General features: G+C 38.9%; 1 protein-coding gene across 17 annotated transcripts in view; it reads right to left on the reverse strand.

Moving 5' to 3' along the window:
* The window catches only part of HUWE1 (HECT, UBA and WWE domain containing E3 ubiquitin protein ligase 1), a 150,199-nt gene extending 135,498 nt beyond the window's left edge, over positions 1-14,701 (reverse strand). For 9 of the 17 annotated variants that reach the window (XM_037153687.2, XM_037153696.2, XM_037153692.2 and 6 more), the window contains exons 1-3: positions 14,599-14,701; positions 14,297-14,396; positions 8,567-8,696 (exon numbers count right to left, since the gene is read on the reverse strand). The gene's annotated coding sequence lies outside the window, so the exon portion shown is untranslated. Of the gene's footprint in view, positions 1-8,566; positions 8,697-11,728; positions 11,868-11,902; positions 12,116-14,296; positions 14,397-14,598 lie in introns of those variants that run through there. The other 8 variants (XM_037153689.2, XM_053667505.1, XM_037153699.2 and 5 more) reach the window with 5 other exon arrangements.
* Between the last annotated feature and the right edge of the window lie 3,468 nt (positions 14,702-18,169).

Below are 18,169 nucleotides of genomic sequence, written 5' to 3' on the forward strand. Positions count from 1 at the left end.
TGGTTTTATAGATCCTTATTCTTAAAACATGCATGCTGAAAAATTTAAGGATGAAGTATCTTCTTACTTTATATGCTTCAGAAAAGTTAAATATACACATAAATCAAATATGGTGAATTCTTAACAACTGTTGGATACAGCTGATGATATACAAATGCTCCTATACTAGTCTTTCAGCATTTTTGTTTGAAAATTTTCAAAATAAAAAGTTGGAAGGTAATGAATTACAATTTAAAATTATTTTTAAAAATATATTTATGCTACACAGAAGCATAAAGAAAAGCCTTGGAAGAACACACTGTATACCAACATGTTAATAGTATTCATCTCTGAATAGTAATTTCAGATTTCTATAATTATCTGTATTTTTCAACAATAAGCAATGTATACTTCTATAATCATGAAGACTATTACTTAAAAATAAAGTCAAGAAAATGTTTTCAAACAAGACTTACGATGGAATGAATAAATGACTAAATGAAGTCTCATTCCCAAAGCATTCTTATTAAATGATTTTACAAACTCTAAAGTAGTATGCAAATATAATATTACACAAGAGATAGTAGATTGTTGTGGGGACATCACATAGTTTTTGAATTTCTACTTACATGAGTAATTTATACCATTCTCACGGCATAAAAATCCAAGCAATTCACGGTAATGATCGCAGAGAGGAAGGGAACACTGGGTTAAAGTATTACTAAAAAGTATTTCCCCTTTACCTATACTACCCCCACCCTAACAGACTTGAAGCAAAAATAAGTGTTAAGAAATCATCAATTTGGGGAGGGAATAGGAAAAGGGTTTTTATTGTATTACTCTCTTTACTCTTGAGTATATTTTAAATTTCTCAAACAGAAATGCAAACATCACAGAACAAGATCAAGCTCCTCTTAACCACTCCTCCCCCCAAAATATATCAGTTTACCCCAGTCTAAAAAAAAAAGCCATACATATAGCATCACATAAGCTATACTATCTTGCAACTTGCCAAAATTATGTCCAAAATAGCAGTATTAATTTATACCACTTGTGGGCATTATTTAAGACCAGATTCTTCCCTATATTTCTGCCAGGACTTAATATTTCCATTTTCTTTTTGCCAATCTGGTTAAAAGAGATCTTATTTTAATCGGTATTTCCAATGTTTAGTTTAAGTATCTTTTCTTATTATTAGACATTTTTTTTGTTCTTATTCTGGGAAAACCATGTCCAAAATTTTCTAAATGCTACTCTTACCATTAAGATGAGAACATACCAACCAAAATGTTAATGGTGACTGAATATACTGTAGCAGTAGGAATCTTTCCCCAAAATAAGAACACACTTTCTAGTTTTTCCCAAACGAATTCAGTAACAGAAACTAAAAAATGATGATAAAGTGGGTAAAAATAAACCTTTTACATGAAAAATATTATTAGTTTCAGGGTACTCTACTACTGGAATACGTAACACCCTTCAGGAGTTCATAAAGTCTAGCTTAAAGAAGTAAACACATCTAAAGTACAAATCTTTTGAGGAAATGAAACAATGGTTGAGACATTTGGGATATATCTAACTAACTTTGGTTGTAGTTATTTAGCATTTTTAAGTCTGCGATGTATTTTTCATCTGCTATAGCACATTTTGTTCACTCCTAAAATGTTATTGTACTGAACCTTTTGACTGTGGTTTACAAGTCCCCCACCCATAGTAGACCATGCTGCCCTCCATTCCCCAGTTGCTTATCTTTGTATTCCCAGTATCTGGCAGTACTGAGTATGTCCTCAAATACTTACTGAGAGAATAAGTTATCATCACCCCTATTTAAAAGATGAGGAAACAGGCTCAGAGAGGAAGTAATTTGCCCCAAGTAACAGAGTTATTATTTATTTTACATATATTACAATGACTTTATCTTTGTAGACCACTCTATAATTTAAACATTTAAAAATATATCATTTTACTTTAATGTTCACAACAGCCAATGAACTTAGCTTTTTGATTCCCATTTTATAGATGAGAATGCAAAATCTATGATAAACCCAAGGCCCACTCAAATCCTAGTTTGTATGAAGTACAGCTGTCTCTTTACATATTTGATACATCACTAACTGGATTTAGGAGCTTCTACCTTTATGTAGCAAACATCTGGGGGGATGGTAGAGGGGAAAGGAGAAGGTGGAATGAAGAGTTAAAACAACAGGATAGAAAGCTGGAGACCAGATGTAAGTGCATCTAAAAACTATAAACTGATATTGTAGTGTCAACCACACGTACCATTTTGAAACCTAATCTTGGCCCAAAGGTTTTTCTTGTTATTACCCTGTGTTCATAGAAGACAATTGCAGGCTTTCTCACATATCAGCAGTCTCAAAGGCCGGGAAGGAATATGGAGCTAAGGAGAACTTTGAGAAACAATAGGTTACATTATGCATGGACAAAGCAGAGGAAGAAATGATAACACAAAGGAAAAGGCTGAGGAATTTATTTAAACATGATCTCGCTTAGTCCTTAACTGGACTGTGAGTTTCTCAAGGGCAGAAACCAACTCTTTCATTTTATGTTTTTAGCTCACAGTACTTAGAAACACTCAGTGACTACTTGTTGAACTGAATGAACAGAGGTAAGAGATGAGGGGGAAAAAGACAGACTATTAATAAAAATGGTTTCCAACTTATTAAGCCCTTACTGTGTGTAAAGTGCTATACTGTTTGGATAATATATATTAAAATGAATATTTACCTCTTTTCTAACCTGCTATTTATGGTGCCAAAATGTACTTTCATAGTGGTGGTATCACTGACTACTAGGAAGATTCATTATGGGTTACTAAGGTTACAGCAGAACCATGAACAGAACAAACTTGAACAATGGGGGGGGGGCCTGGTAGATGGAAGGAGATCAGGGCAACCAATGGAGTGCACATCACCACAGAAATGGGTAAGACCCTTCACAGGGTATGAATGTGACTCCCAATGCTTGACAAAGTGAAAAAAACTACTCTGGTGGAATATTCAGTTATCACTGGCCAGAGTCTTAGCCCCCAAATGAGCAAAGAACAAACCCCATTCCTTCCCACTGCTGATAAACCCAACACAGACCTGAAGGATCCAGACACGCTTTGCTAACTGGCCATCACTTCACCACCATAATTGCCCATCTCTGAGTTGTTGGAAGCATTAAGCAAAATACCGTGTAAAAGAAATGACCATTTACTAACTACCTATAGTATATTAACACCTTTAATTTTCTCATTTAATCCCAATAACCCCAACGAATAAATTATTTTCCCTACAAGAAGCAACTTACAGGTTAGATTAGTTGCTGAAAGTGATAGAAATAGTGACCAGAAAAAATTTTAAATCAAGCATTTTCCTGCTCTTCTTACACAAATTGTATCACTGAGTAGTAATCTTGTAAAATTATTCCAGCTAATATATGAAAACAAAGTGATGGAGTTAGTACATCACCATTTTGACACTTTCAATGAATTAATGGATCTAAGCTTTGGACAGCAATGGCTGTTAGCATATAAAGTATATTCACAACATCATTACAACCTAATGAATATTGTGAATGAACACAGTATTGCCAATATTCTTGCCAAAGGGAATGAACCTCAATTTATAAAGCCTCTGGATCCAGCTGTCCATCTGCAGAAAATACAGAGGACAGAGGAACATGTGGAACTATACTCAGTATGCAACCAGAAAAATTCAGTCTTTGGGAAACTACAGGTCAAATGGCCTGAGTTCTTCAACAGATATAGGATAGGAAAAAGAAAAGCAAAAAAAAGGAAGCTATACATATTCATAAGACAAATAAAAATTTAAAAGATGGAGAAAACAGCCCTAGCTAGTATAACTCAGTGGACTGAGTGCCGGCCTGTGAACCAAAAGGTTGTTGGTTTAATTCTCAGTCAGGGCACATGCTTGGGTTGTGGGCCAGGTCCCCAGTAGGGGGCGCATGAGATACAACCACACTTTGATGTTTTTCTTCCTCTTTCTTCCTCCCTTCCCCTCTCTAAAAATAAATAAAATCTTTTAAAAGGCATGGACAAAATATACCAGACTATCCAGGGATGCACACTTGGATAATAAAACCATAATAGATTGCGAAGTGATTATTATGTCAGAATAGCAGACACTTTCCAAGGGAGGGAGGATGGTGTGATTGGGATGGGCATATGAGAAGATTTCTAGGGTGATAAGCAGTTTTATTTCTTGATTTGGGTAGTGGGTACAAAAGTGTTCACCTTAAAATTATTTATTAAACTATAAACTGTTTTTGGGTGGTTTTCCATATCTGTATTCCACTTTTTGCAATAAAAGAAAAACATTTTAATCACTTTAAAGCTGCTTACATACAGCATGATTCCATTTGTAGAATAGACAAATCTATAGAGACATAAAGTAGATTAGTGGTCCCAGCACTGCAGGTTGGGAGAGAGAAGGAAAGTGACTACTAATGGGTACTGAGTTTCTTTGAGAGGTGATGAAAATGTCCTAAAATTAATATGGTAATGGTTGTACAACTGTGAACAACTAAATTCCAATGTACACTTTAAATGGGTAAATTGTATGGTATGTGAATTATATCTCAATAAAGCTGTTGAAAAGTCTAAGACACCCCAATTAGGCCAAGACACACTTTTAAAATACAGACAGTGCCCAGGCTGGTGTGGCTCAGTGGCTTGAGCTCTGGCCTGCAAACCAAGGGGTCAGAGGTTCGATTCCCAGTCAGGGCACATGCCTGGGTTGCCGGCCAGGTCCCCAGTCCCCTGGTCCCCCCCAGTAGGGGACGCATGAGAAGCAACCACAGACTGATGCTGCTCTCCCTGTCTCTCTTCCTCCTTTCCCCTCTAAAAATAAATAAATAAAAATCTTTACAAAGAATAAAATAAAATACAGATAGGAGTGGAACCCAAGAATCTGAAGTTCTGACAAATTTCAAGGTGATACTGCTGATACTGATCTGGGTGCCATTTTTTGGAAACCACTTTAACAAAAGATTTCAAAACTGCTTCTAGATGAAGGCAGTACTAAATAGTACTTATGAGTCAAGTATTTTTACTCAGGGACTGAGAAAGTAGTCCAGAAAAAAATAAGCAGTTAACATTCTATGCCATACATTGTTCTATTCCAGTATTCCCCTGATCAACAACAACAGCATCTCCTGGGAAATTGTTGGAAATGCAAATTCTTGGCCCCCACTTTATAGAATGAGAAAATCTGGGGGTGGAGCCAAGCAAACTGTTTTAGTGAGCCCTCTAGGCGATTCTGATGTTACCTAAAGTTTCAGAAACACTGTTCTAAGCATTTTATATGCATTAACTCAGCTAAACTTCTTGAAAACCCTATGAAGCAAGTTTACCATTTTCCAGATTAAGAACCGTGGCACAGAAGTTAAATAATTCACACAAGATGATATAGCTGGTAAGAAATGAAGCCAGAACTCGTACCTAGGGAGTCTGATTAGTGTTCTTAAGCACTATGCTAAAAGGTACTTCTACCTATAAAAAGTCAATTGGCAGAATAATAAAGAATCAGTAATGGAAGTAAAAAACAAAAAAGCAAACACCAGGAGAAATATGCCTCACTACAAAGACAGGCAAGTAAGAAAATAATCACAGCAAATAATGACAGCATTAAAGCAACCTTCCAAAAGTGTGCCAAAATATAGCAGCCACCAAATACAATACACCCAAGTATTTCCAGAGCAATTATCTCTAGTATCTAATTATAAGGGCTTTAAACCTGGAGAATGCTAAAGATGGTACATAAATTCACGGCAGCCAGTTTGCACTTTTCAATCTTTAAAATCTAAATGATTATACTAAAAGATTAGTCCACCATTTGCATTTCCTTAATCCTAGTGCCTTTTAGTTTCTACCTAAAAATTACTGAAAAGGTAAAATAACTTTTTTCTCAACATCTAAGATTACACAATCAGAATCTCAAGGTTGAAAAAGAATTTTCACATTCATCTAGTCCAACCAGCAATCCAGACTGAATCAATCTATAATACCAATCTCCATTTAATGATACATTCATAAGAAGCTAACACAAATTTCAACTTTCTGTAAAATCACATTCTGGGATCAATCCATGTCACCACTGTAATGTTTGTTAAAAACCAAATGCTTAAAAACATTTTTAGGGAACTAAGAGCTTAAAATGCTCAGGCTAACAGCCCAAACAAAACCTATACTTGCTTTACTCATAGAGGGCCACTCCTTCACTATCTGAAAGCACTGCTATAACCAGAAGACCAAGCTGGTCAACAAGTACATCAAGTTTTAGCAACTCAACCACTATGACACATCAAATGAGAGAGCTTCCAAAGAATCTTCAGAGCTGAATTATCCCTACCATTAACATATAAACATCTGGTAACCAGTCATTGAGAAAATGAGTTAGAGAACAATACAGCAAAACACTCAGAACCCAAGTGCTTGTGACTATCAACCTTATAGATGGTGAGATCACTGTAGAGCATCCTAATAAGGTTACAGCTACACATCAGATTTTAACATCTTAATTCCACTGCATGAGAGGTAACATGGAATGTAAAGAGCACATATTTTCAGAGCAACCAAGTTCGGCATTTCAATAACACTTTGAGACAATACAGCAAAAGATAGAGCAAAAGAAAGAATGCAACAATATTGTAAACCTGGAGCTGTTAAGAACTCTGGAAACAATATAAATAATAAAATGCCTACTACGTGCAAAACTGTCCCAAAAATCTACAGTTATCCTAGTTTCACAAACTCCAAATTAGAAGTGACCTGTTCAAACTTCCTAACTACAGAAAACTCAGAACAGGGTTAAGTATCTAATCACCATATCCAATGTACTCGAAATTTTGTTATTAAATGAATGGACTTCACTGCATTTTCCAAGAAATCACTTCTTTAATACTTAGTCTACTTTCAACTAGTGATCTGATTTCTCCACTAATGAACGAAGAACTGAAAAGTCTAAACTCATGATCCATAGCACTGGATTTGCAATAATATTTCATCTACTACCTCCAAAACTTTCATTCATGACTTCTAGACCCTCTCTACCCCTACAATTTGTAATCACTCTCATTTTATAGGTAGGCACAAATGGCCTTGCTCTGCCCCCATTTGTGCTTAAGTGAAAAGCTGGCTGGAGTCTGTGTCCAGCTTTCGTTCTCAGGTTTTGACTGTAGAAAAGACATACAGTAGATCCCAGGATGACCAATGCTACACAAGGAGAGAAATAAAGTTTAAAGGACTTTATGCTGGAGGGGGTGGGCACCATTTCCAGAAGAAATAAAATTAAAAATAACAACAGGAAAACTACAGTTGTGTAAAACAGCTGAAAATAAGGATATAAGTGGAAGCTCTCAAAAACTGTTTAGTTTTGCCATTTCAAAAAGTATATATATCATAGCCAGAGGAACTCATCACTAAATTTCATTAGCTAAGAAGTTATAGGTCAGAGTGGCTGAGATACTAACATCAAAAGAATAAAAAGCAGTATTATGACATAGTATAAAAATAACTAAACCACCTAAGGAAATTGAAACCATGATGAAAAACCCCAAAGGCACAATCAGGTCATTATCTAGGAAACATTAGCTTCTTCCACAAGGAGGCCTACTTTTCATGTGGAGCAGTAAGCAGGGCCAAGACATGGAACTGAAGTCAGGTATCAATTAAATCAGACTCTGCCACAGAAAAAAGAATCCATGACTAGTTATTTTGGGATAGTGCCTAGGCTAGCAGTATCAACTCCAACTGGGATACAGGAGATTACTGCCATTGTTCCATTATAATGGGGGGTCGTCCAGGGTCTTTAACTTAGCAAGAATGGGTTAATTTAGATACCACTAGTGGGATACAATCACCAAATGTGGGGAAAACTATAGGACAAGTTTTTCAACAAATAAATCAGAAGAAAAAAGCAAAAGGGACAGAACCTGCAGATTAAAGTAGAATTAAGGGATATATCAATACTTTGTGATAAATGAACTTTCTTCAGATCCTAATTCAGAGTGTAAAATTTGAAGACTAGTTTATTTGATATTAAAAAAAATTACTTTTTTGAGTTCTGTTTTTTTTTTTTTTAGTTTATGTCTATGGAGTCCTTATCTTTTAGAGATACATATTTTTGCAAATAAATGTGATCATAGGGGTTTATTTCAAAATGGGGGGCAGTGGGTAGAAGAACTAGATGAAATAGAATAGCTACAAGTTGGTAAATGTTAAAAGCAAGTAATAGGTACACAGGGGGATCATTATGCTACCCAATTTGTGTATGTTTGAAATTTTCCATAGCCCTTTAAAACAAAACTGGTTAGACTTATCTTGCAATTTTATTTTTTGAATGATGCTTAAGGTGAATTAAAAAATTATGTAGTCACTGAATTCATTCAAAGAGTTTAATTCAGTAATAAACTCCACTTAAATATAAGAACCAACTAGTGCCACTTCGGATCAGTGTTAGAAACCAGAGTAACTCAATTACAGAATGAAAATACACCCCCCCCAACATCTCCATTCCAGGAAGTAAAGTGCAAATACTACCCACAAAAATTTAGAAAAACTAACCTAAAATCACAGCCAATCATACTCATCCTGGTGGGAAATACCAACACTGCTCTAACAGCTTTCTGAACCTTCCTGACCAAGTTGGTCTGCTGGTTCCTCTGGAGTACTACAGGTCAGACCACTGAAGTTCCTAAAAAAAAAAAAAAAAAAAAGGTGGGGGGGAGATACAGAAACATTTATTAGGGTGTAGGGGAGTTAACTATTATTATATCAATGTTCAAACATAATCATAGTTATTATTTCTTAAGCAATCACCCTCATGTAGCAATTTGCATTTTTCAAGACCTGCTTTGAGCACTGAAAAGAATTCAGAAAGAACAGCTAAAACAATTCTTCTAATGTGACAACACCCTCTGAAAACTCAACTCAGTTCTCAACACAAATGAAATTATGGGGGACAGTGATTATTCTATAAACAATTTTTATCCTCACTTAATTTGATACCATGGCTAAGTTTATTATTTTTGGTAAAAAAAAAAAAAAAACCTTGCACACATCAAACATTTTCACCTTTATACATTCATTTTGGCCACATTGTGAGACGAATTATAAACACCCTAGAAACTCAAGTTGAACTTTGCCACTGAACAAAAGTTTTCAACTGGTATTTCCACTTCTTCCTCTCTTCCCAGAGATCTTGAATAAGTTAAACCTTTTAGGCCACACCTAGATTGTCATTCCCAGATTTGTTCTAGTTCTAAATGACAAGAGTCAAATTAAGGTTAAATTCTGATCATTGCTGACCCACTCTAAAAAACACCACAGCAGTATCTCAAAACAAAGTGATCCCCTGACCTCCAATGAAAAAAAGAGGAAAATTCTATTACCTCCAAAGTACTTAAAATGAAATAAATCTTAAAGCTCAAAACCAGTGTCCGCATATACTTAATTACTGACTGGTGATTTACCCATGGTAAATTTTTACTCCTAGGTGAACTTTTCACTATCACATTTCTATTTCAAAACCCCATCACCCACAAAGATAATTAGAAAAAAGCACTCACTTTAATATTGGTCTAATCAAAATATAACAGTAGGAAAACTACCTCCACATCAAACCAAGTCACTTCTACTTAGTAGTTCCCTTTGCAAAAGAAGCCTGGTATCTCAAACCACCTTTCTAAACTCACCTGGATACAAATTATCCTGTCTAAGTAAGACCAAATAGAAGATCCCTACACTGAGGGACCAAAGAAGGTAGGGGTTGTAAGCACTATGAACACTTGAAAACTAGCTAGCAGAAGTTCCCTTTATCACTACGAAAAGGCAGGCACCAAATCTCATCTAGGATGAATGACAAGACAGACTGCCTTTGAAGGTGTAGGTGGGAAGAGGCAAGGGATGAGGCACCCCTACTAAAAGACAGAACACCCAGGGGGCTGTATTTGAGAGGAACATTATGGCTGGTGGTTATTCCAGGATAATGATTTTGCTCCAGCATTCCTTGACTAAAGGTTAACACAGGTGGAAATTACATCCAAACTTTAGGAGCCATTGCAGATAGTTTGGCCTATGAAGAGGGGAAAAAATACAAAAGTGATAGGACTGGCATGAAAAAATTACAGTTAAAGGAACAAAATCTCCTCCTTTCCTATGTCATAAAACTACCACATGACACAAATGCATCTGACAATATATTTTTACACCAAGGAATAGTAACAATTTACTGTGTGCCTACCATAAGCCAGGAACTTTACAATTCTAGCAACAACAAGTGCTATATCCCCATTATCCAGATGAAAAAACCGAGAATCTGAAAAGTAATTTGTCCAAGGCCAACAAAGTTAACATGAACCCAAAGCACACAGTATTTCCACAATACTAGGCTGCATTCCCTCGACTGGGGAATGTTGGTGTCTCCTCAGTCTGGCAACATCGGGATAAAATGATGTTTAACATGTAATCTAAAAAAGAAATGATAGGCAATTAATTGTCTATAATAATGATGAAATGAGGAGTAGAAAAGAAGTAGAACATGGCAATGATTGAGAGGCAGGAGATAATCTATAAAAGTTATTTTTATCAAAAGTTATTTTATTTTGTAGCACATGGAGGGGGGACATAGGACAGTACCTGACAGTACAGTACCTTCTCTAGGGAATTCAGCTCCTGGAAAAAGAGTATGCGGGGCAAGGATTAAGAAGTGAATATCGTGTAAGAGACAGTCAGAGGCAAAGATAGATTTCCACAGACCACAGGATCTCAGAACAAGGCAGGGAAAAGGGGCGGTTCCCAAGTTTGTGCGGGGGTGGGGTGGGTGGGGTGGGTGGAGGGGAGTTTGGTAGAAAGGACGAAAATTTGGTTTACGGGAGGGTTACCCTGTACAGCTTTTTAGTTTGTTTTTCTTTGTTATGAGGAAGACTAATGGCCCCTAGAATGAAGAGGTCGTGAAGACTGCAATCATCCAACCACCAACCCATTCACTGTTCCGCCTGAGTGGTTGAACAGCACGCAGAGTTGGAGAAATCAGTGTGCCCTGTGCTTCGATCAGGGTCATAAAGCGTGAAGACCTAAGGAAATGGAAGGCTACTATGGCTCCATCCATAAAGATGGAGTAAATGAAGGAAAAAGCAAAGATTCTATTCAACGCCTGCGTCAAGAGAACCAATGGAAGAGGGAAACCGGATAGGATAGGGGCCTTGGGCTAAGCTCTTCCTTAGGAGAGTTGGGCAAGAGATGATACGGAAAAGCTTTGCCTCCCTCTCTTAAATACCCAAGTAGATGAAGAAGATTCAATGGGACCACAGAATTGGGGGAGAAGTGGGACGAATACATCAGAAGCAAAAAGCTTGACCCCTTAATCAAAGAGCATGGGAGCTGGGGAAGTAGAGTCCATCTCAAGAAAAACTAGGTGATTGATTTGATCGGCCGCAGGGGCGGAGAACGGAGGCGAGCCAGCAAAAAGGTAGTGGGAGAAGAAACCAGTTGTTGCAGGTTAGTGCTCCTCTCCCTCGCCACCTAATCTAACCCCCAACCCACACCTCTCGAACTCCAGGACTCCCACCCCCCACCCTTCCCAACCCGCCCACTGCGGCGGCGACAACGGAGGCGTTGACTAGTGGGGCAAAGGCGGGCCCACACGCGGCTAAGGCCCGGGAAATGGTGTCGGCTCATCCAACTAGAGCCGGGGTGGTCTTGGCCTCCAGTTCGATTTATCAGTACCTCGGCGTCCCGCCAATGGTCACCTCCATAACGTCGGGTATCTGAGAAGCGTCATAAAAGCGGACAGCCAACACCTTAGTGTCGGGTCCTGGCCGGACAGACATCAGCTTCCGCCGCCATCTTAACAAGCAAGCGGACCGACCCTAGTCACTGCCCCCCCCACCCCCAAGCTACCTCCGCCACCGCCAACGGATCCCACGAGGACGTAACCCCGCTCCCGCGAGAACTCATCGGCTAAGATCAGCACGAGCCGAAGACGCTGCCGTAGCCTCCAACGCTGCTGCAGTCTGTAGCCGAGCGGCAGCTGCCTCTGCACGATCCCGCGAGAACCTCTACCGGACGGGAAAAAGCCAGAGCCCAGCCCTTCCCACACCCCTCCTCCCACCAAAGCCGAAGTAAGGCTCTGCTCTCAACCTACAAGAAGCGAAAAGCAAATGACGCACAACCCCACGAAGCGTCGAGGGGCGGAGTCAGTCTGCCGCCACTTGCTCCCGCATGCGCCATGATAACTATCGCGATATTACGTTTTGGTCTCCGGGAGACCTTCGAAATCACCGCAGGATGCCGCCCGCGCCTCGCCTTTCGGAAACACGGGATCTCGCGAGACCAAGTTCACGCTCCTAAAAAGGAGAGAGGCTGGACTTCATGAAAATGACTGGGAGTTTTTCGGGGGAAGGGAAGAACCTCCTGTCCTGCAGGGATCTCGCCTACCACGAGGTTTCCGACCCACTGCGGTGCTGGCTGCCAAACCTCGCGATGACACAGCTCAGCGCCAAATCTCGGCCATGTCCTGAAAACTGCCTCCGCCCCCGATCTAAGGTGTCTAGAGCCTTAGTGCTTGAGAAAAATTTTAAAAGTCAACCTGTTTATGCTCACGCTTCTGGGTAGAGCTGTACTAATTAGCCAAACTCCATTCTGGGAGCGAAGCAATGGGTCCCCCATTGTTACCTGCCTCCAGGAATCACATATCCTGGATCAACACATAAAAGACGTTCAACCTCACAATAAACACGAAAATGCAAATGAAAACAATGACATAACATTTCTGTCCATTAGGTCAGGGAAAATTTTTTAAAGACCGATAATATCGAGACTCCTTCCCTCGCCGCACTGCAGGCTAACCTGAATCCATCTTAATCTAACTAAAGGGTCACATCGTTAGTTCTACCCACTAAGCCACTAATTTTAACTCTTGAGTTTGTACCTTGTTATCACTAACAGATCCAATAAAGTGGTTTTCTCCAAACAAAGGAGTCTGCTCTCAAAGGAAAATTGAAGCTTCCTGGGGAAGGGGGGGGGGGCAATGTGCATGCTTGTAGGTTTTAATATGGCAGTTTTCCACGTCTAGGCAACAATGTTTCTCCAATAAATCTTGGGATACAATGTGGCTCTAATTGTGGGCTTTTCTATTCTGATATATTGTTCTGTCCATTGTAATTTAAATACTATTCCTTTAGAGTACATTTTAATATCTGGTAGTATAAATACCCCGACTTTGACTTACAGGATATTTTCTTCGTTATTCTTAGCCATCTTTTTTTTTCCAGATGAACTTTAGAATCATATTAAGTTCCAAAAACTTGGTATATTTATTGAAATTGCATTAACTGTATAAAGCAACATAGGAAAAATGGACATCGCTACAAAATTGAGCCTTCTTATCCAGAAGCATGTATCCCTTCTTCGTGTACGCAAACGTTCTTTTATTATATTCCTCAATAAAGTTTTGTAGTTTACTTCTAGGTATTTTTATTTGTTTTTATTGCTCTTGCGAATGAGGCTTTCTCTAGTATTACATTTTTTAAAATGCTTATTGCTTATAGATAGGAAGACTTGATATTTGCCTATTTACTTTTGTAATCCGGCAAATAAAGAATAGGTTCAACTTCGGTAGTAATCAGGGAAATGCAAAGGAAAACAATGACATACCATTTTTTTTGCCCTTTAAATTGGTCAAAATTACAAAGATTGATAATAGTTTGTGTTGGCACAATTGTAGAAAAATGGGCACTCGCACAACATTGGAGACTGTAAATTAACATAGCCTTTTGGGATGGCAATTTGGAGAAATCTATGAAAATGCATACACACTTTGACCCAGCGACTACTCTTCTAAGAATTGCTTCTACAGAAATACTCGTACATGTGGATGAAACATATACGAATCCATTCATTATAGCATTGCTTGTAATAGCCCCCTCCCCCCAAAAAGGAAATAAGCTAATGTACATCGATCCGGAAATGGTTAAATAAACTGTAGTACAATCATACAATGCAGCTGCTTGTACATAAGACAAATTGAGATTCCTTGATATAGGAAGATCTACAAGGCATATTAAGTTTTTAAAAAGCAATTTGCCGAAATGAATATGTATTTGCGTGTTATAGTACCATTTAGATCCCAAAACATACACATACAATGCCTAGTAGTTACCCGCGAAGCCTGCCCTCCCGCCCCTCACCTTCCCCCTCCCCAGAGGCCGCCTTCCTCGAACCCGTGAGAGAAACGCCGAAGGCCCAGCCTGTACTCCCTCTCTAGAGCCACTTGGCCACGGCTAATGCCGGTACCTCGCATCCCCACTGTCGGCCGCTGTCTCGCCCGCGCTGCCGGCCGCTGTCCCGCTGCCCCAGAAGATGCGGCTAGCTCTCCGCTGGCGCCCGCCGAGGCCTGGGGGAGGGGAGAGAAGGCGGGGTGGAGGGTGTACTGGGGCAGGCCGCCGGGCCCCTTCACCAGCCTCTCTCGCAGGCTCCCCAATGCCGCCACCTCCGTGCCTCCGCACAGGGTCCCGTGGGAACTAACCCAGCGAGGAGCCCACGATGGCCGCGCGAGCAGAGCCCACCCCCCAACCCGGGGGGGGGAAGACGCTCACCTCCGCGGCTATAGCTCGGTGGGGCTCACAGGAGCGTACCAGGTCCGGGGCCCTGCTTCAGCCCCGCTCCCCTCGCTCGCCCTCCGCTGAAAGCCTCCCCCCTCCAGCTCTCCTAACACTTGATCTGAGGCTCCACCTCCGTGTCGAGAAGCCCCGCCCCTGCCCCTAGGGAGGTCCTCCCTCCACGGTGAAGCTGGGTCCCTAACCCCCCGACCGCGCCTGAGCTACTCCTGGTCCAGCAAACTGAGCTATAAAGGATTGTTGATTGTAGGGTCTCTAAGGAATTGAGATTTAATTCCAGACACGATGGAAGACACTGAAGGGTAATGGGATTTGATTTACGTTTAAAAATTAACAATCTTTCCAGCTACCTTGTGAATAATGGAGGGGGGGGCAAGAGGGCAAGCGGGTTCATGGTGTGTATGGAGGGCAGGGGAAAACTTGGGCGCTGACCACAGTGAGTTCACAAAGGCAAAGCCTTAGTACACTTACTTCAGGCACATAGTAAGCCCTAAATAAACATTCTTTTTCTCCTTAGTATTATTTGGAATGCAGTACGATTGACAAAGACCTGTGAATGCATAAGAATAAAATGAATCTGGTAGGACATACCCCTAACTATTAACTGTGCTTCATCTAGGGTGCACAATAAGATTGCAGAGTCAAAGGAGACGGGAGCTTTGACTTGCAACTCCAGACACTTCAGTAAGATTTGAATTGTAAACAAAAGCATGTATTAAGTCAATATTTTAAAGTATAAAGACAAAAGCGCTATCCAAAGTACTCTTGATAGAGGAAATACAACTGTTATTTTACCCTCCGGTTCTAATTCTAACCTTTCAGAACAATGGCTCATGCCCCGAATTGAGAATCTGATGAATGGATCCACTGCTGGCCAAACATATACTTACACATAGAATTTTGTGTATAATCTCATCTTTAGGGAAGCCCCTTTAAGATAGATTGACCCATTAAATATTCTTACAATGTTATTAACGGGTAAATGTTATTGCATTTTAATGCTAATTATTTATTTAACCAAGAACTCCATGTTTAGGTCTTTTTTATTATAAGAAACATAGACACAAGCATTGATATAACTAAGTAACTATGTCTTTCTAAGATTTTTCTCAAGGAGAAATATGTAGAAATGGAATAGCTAGAGCGAAAAGGTCACAGGCTCTCCAGAACAGTTATAACAATATACAGTCCTACCAGAAATATCTGAGAATTCCAGTTTATTTGGATACTCCCATGCTCTCACCAATATTGCTATTACAGTTAAAAAAACTTTTAATTTAACAAGGCCTTTAGTTATCATTTCCATTTCTCACAGCACCTGCACTCATTCTAAAAGTCCATAGTCTCTACTATTAATTTTAACCCCTACTTTTCTGCTGTTGATTCCTAGGCCCCATAAAGTCTAGTTCTCCAACTCCTAATTCTAAAACCCCACATACCCCACAACCCTACTTTTAATTTCAGTTTTCAGCAGCCTTTAGTCCTCTTGCCAATTACATTTCTTTAACCTTCTGAATTCCAACCTAAACTCCATGTTGTTTCTATTTTTCTTATTATGGAATATTCAGAAAATATATGCAAGCATAAACAAAATACCAAAAGCAAAAAAAAAAAAAGTTATCTCACCACCTAAAGAGGACTACCATTAATCTTTGGGTTTTATGTACTTCCAACATTTTTCTATGCATTATGTACCAAGTCTGGCAAAAGTCACACCTGCTTCAGTGTAGTTGGTAGGGTAATAATATGGGTGTAATCATTTATGGTTTTAATTTGAGCATTTCACCTATAATGTCATATAGTGTGCTTGAGTGTGATATTATTATGTTACAGAATTACATGCCTATTATCTTGTAATAAAAGATTCTATAATAAAATGGGGCATTATTTGTGTAGGACCCTTTATGTATTCATAGTTCTAAATAAAAGTATCCTCATAGCATGTTATTATTTAATAACCTACTGGATATTGTCATGTCATTAAGTATTTGTCTATAGCATGACTTTCTTTCATTTTGAAAAAAATTTTTTAATTGTTGTTCAAGTACAGATTTCTGTCTTTTACTCCCAGCCCAGCCTACCTCCCCAGTGCTCCCCACCTCCCTCCCATTTCCAACCCCCTTAGTTTCTGTCCATGTGTCCTTTATACTTGTTCCTGCAAACCCTTCCCCTTTTCCCCTGGAATTCCCTCCCCTCTCCCTTCCGGTCACTTATAGCATGATTTTAATGGCAATATGAATACATCTTTAACAGGCAATTAGCTTTTTGTTTGTTTTTATTTTAAAATGTTTTCCTAATTACACATGAATCAATATATTATTACATAACACAAGACAGATAAATTTCAAGTCCCTCTTACATTACTGTACACATATGGAAATAGATAGCTTCGTTTTGTGTTTTTTACTTTTAAAAATATAAATGCCATCCTATTTATGAATTGTTCTGTTCATTGCTTTATTCCCGTGCTACAGCATCAAGATCTTTCCATGTCAGTTGTGTAAATCTCATTCATTTTAGCGAATAGTAGTAGTCCATCAAATTTGTGTACTACAGTTAACTACTGATATAGTGATATATTCACCTATTGATAAAATACATATTGTTTTCAGTGCTTTTTAAAAATTTTTACTACTAACTATGCTGCAGCCCTGACCAGTGTGGGCACGTGGGGACTTCTTGTAGGGCACGTGCCTGGGTTTCGGGCCAGGCCCTTCAGTGAGGGGTTGGGGGCCTGCAGGAGGCAACTGATGGATGTTTTCTCTCTCACGTCGATGTTTCTCTCCCTCTCTTTCTCCCTCCCTTCCCCTCTCTCTAAAAATAAATAAATAAGTAAATAAATATATTTTTAAAACAATGCTGCAGTGAAAATCCTTGTATATGCCTTTTCTGCATTTGCTAAAATTTTTATGTAAGGTAGATATAGAGAAGTGAGATAAATGGCCCAAAGACAGCACATTTTGAAATTTTAACATGTAATGCCAAATTTCCATGTAGGAAGACTTAGCATACTCCACCAGCAGCAATGAATAAGAATAACCATTTTCCTAAATTTTATCCCTACTGGGTATTAACCAATCATTTGAGTGTTTTGCCAAGGTTATGGGTGAAAATGTTGTATCATTCTTTGCATTTCCGATTTTTAGTGAGGTTAAGGAATATTTTCATGTGTTTGTTGGCTATTTGCTCATGTGGTTTCATGACTTGCCTGTTTATATCTTTCATCCATTTTTCAATTGGACTGTTTGGCTTCTTATTATTGAATTCTTTAGTCCGGAAATAAATCTTTGTTATATGTGTGGGCAATTTTTTTGCAGACTTATTCTTAATTTTTGCTTATGGGCTCTTTTTGGGTATAGATGTTTTCAATGTTGATGTATTCAAATTTATCAGTCATTTATGCCTTTTGCAGTTTGAATCTTGCATAACAAGGCCTTTCTACACTGAGATTAGAAACATTGTTCTGTATTTTCTTGTAACATTTTAGAATTATTTATCTTTAGCTATTTAATTTTCTGAAGTTACTTTTGGTAAAGATTTTTCTAAGTCA

This window comes from Artibeus jamaicensis, unplaced genomic scaffold (assembly GCF_021234435.1).
Source record: "Artibeus jamaicensis isolate MK-2021 breed Jamaican fruit bat unplaced genomic scaffold, CSHL_Jam_final contig_1410, whole genome shotgun sequence".
NCBI classification, from domain to species: domain Eukaryota; kingdom Metazoa; phylum Chordata; class Mammalia; order Chiroptera; family Phyllostomidae; genus Artibeus; species Artibeus jamaicensis.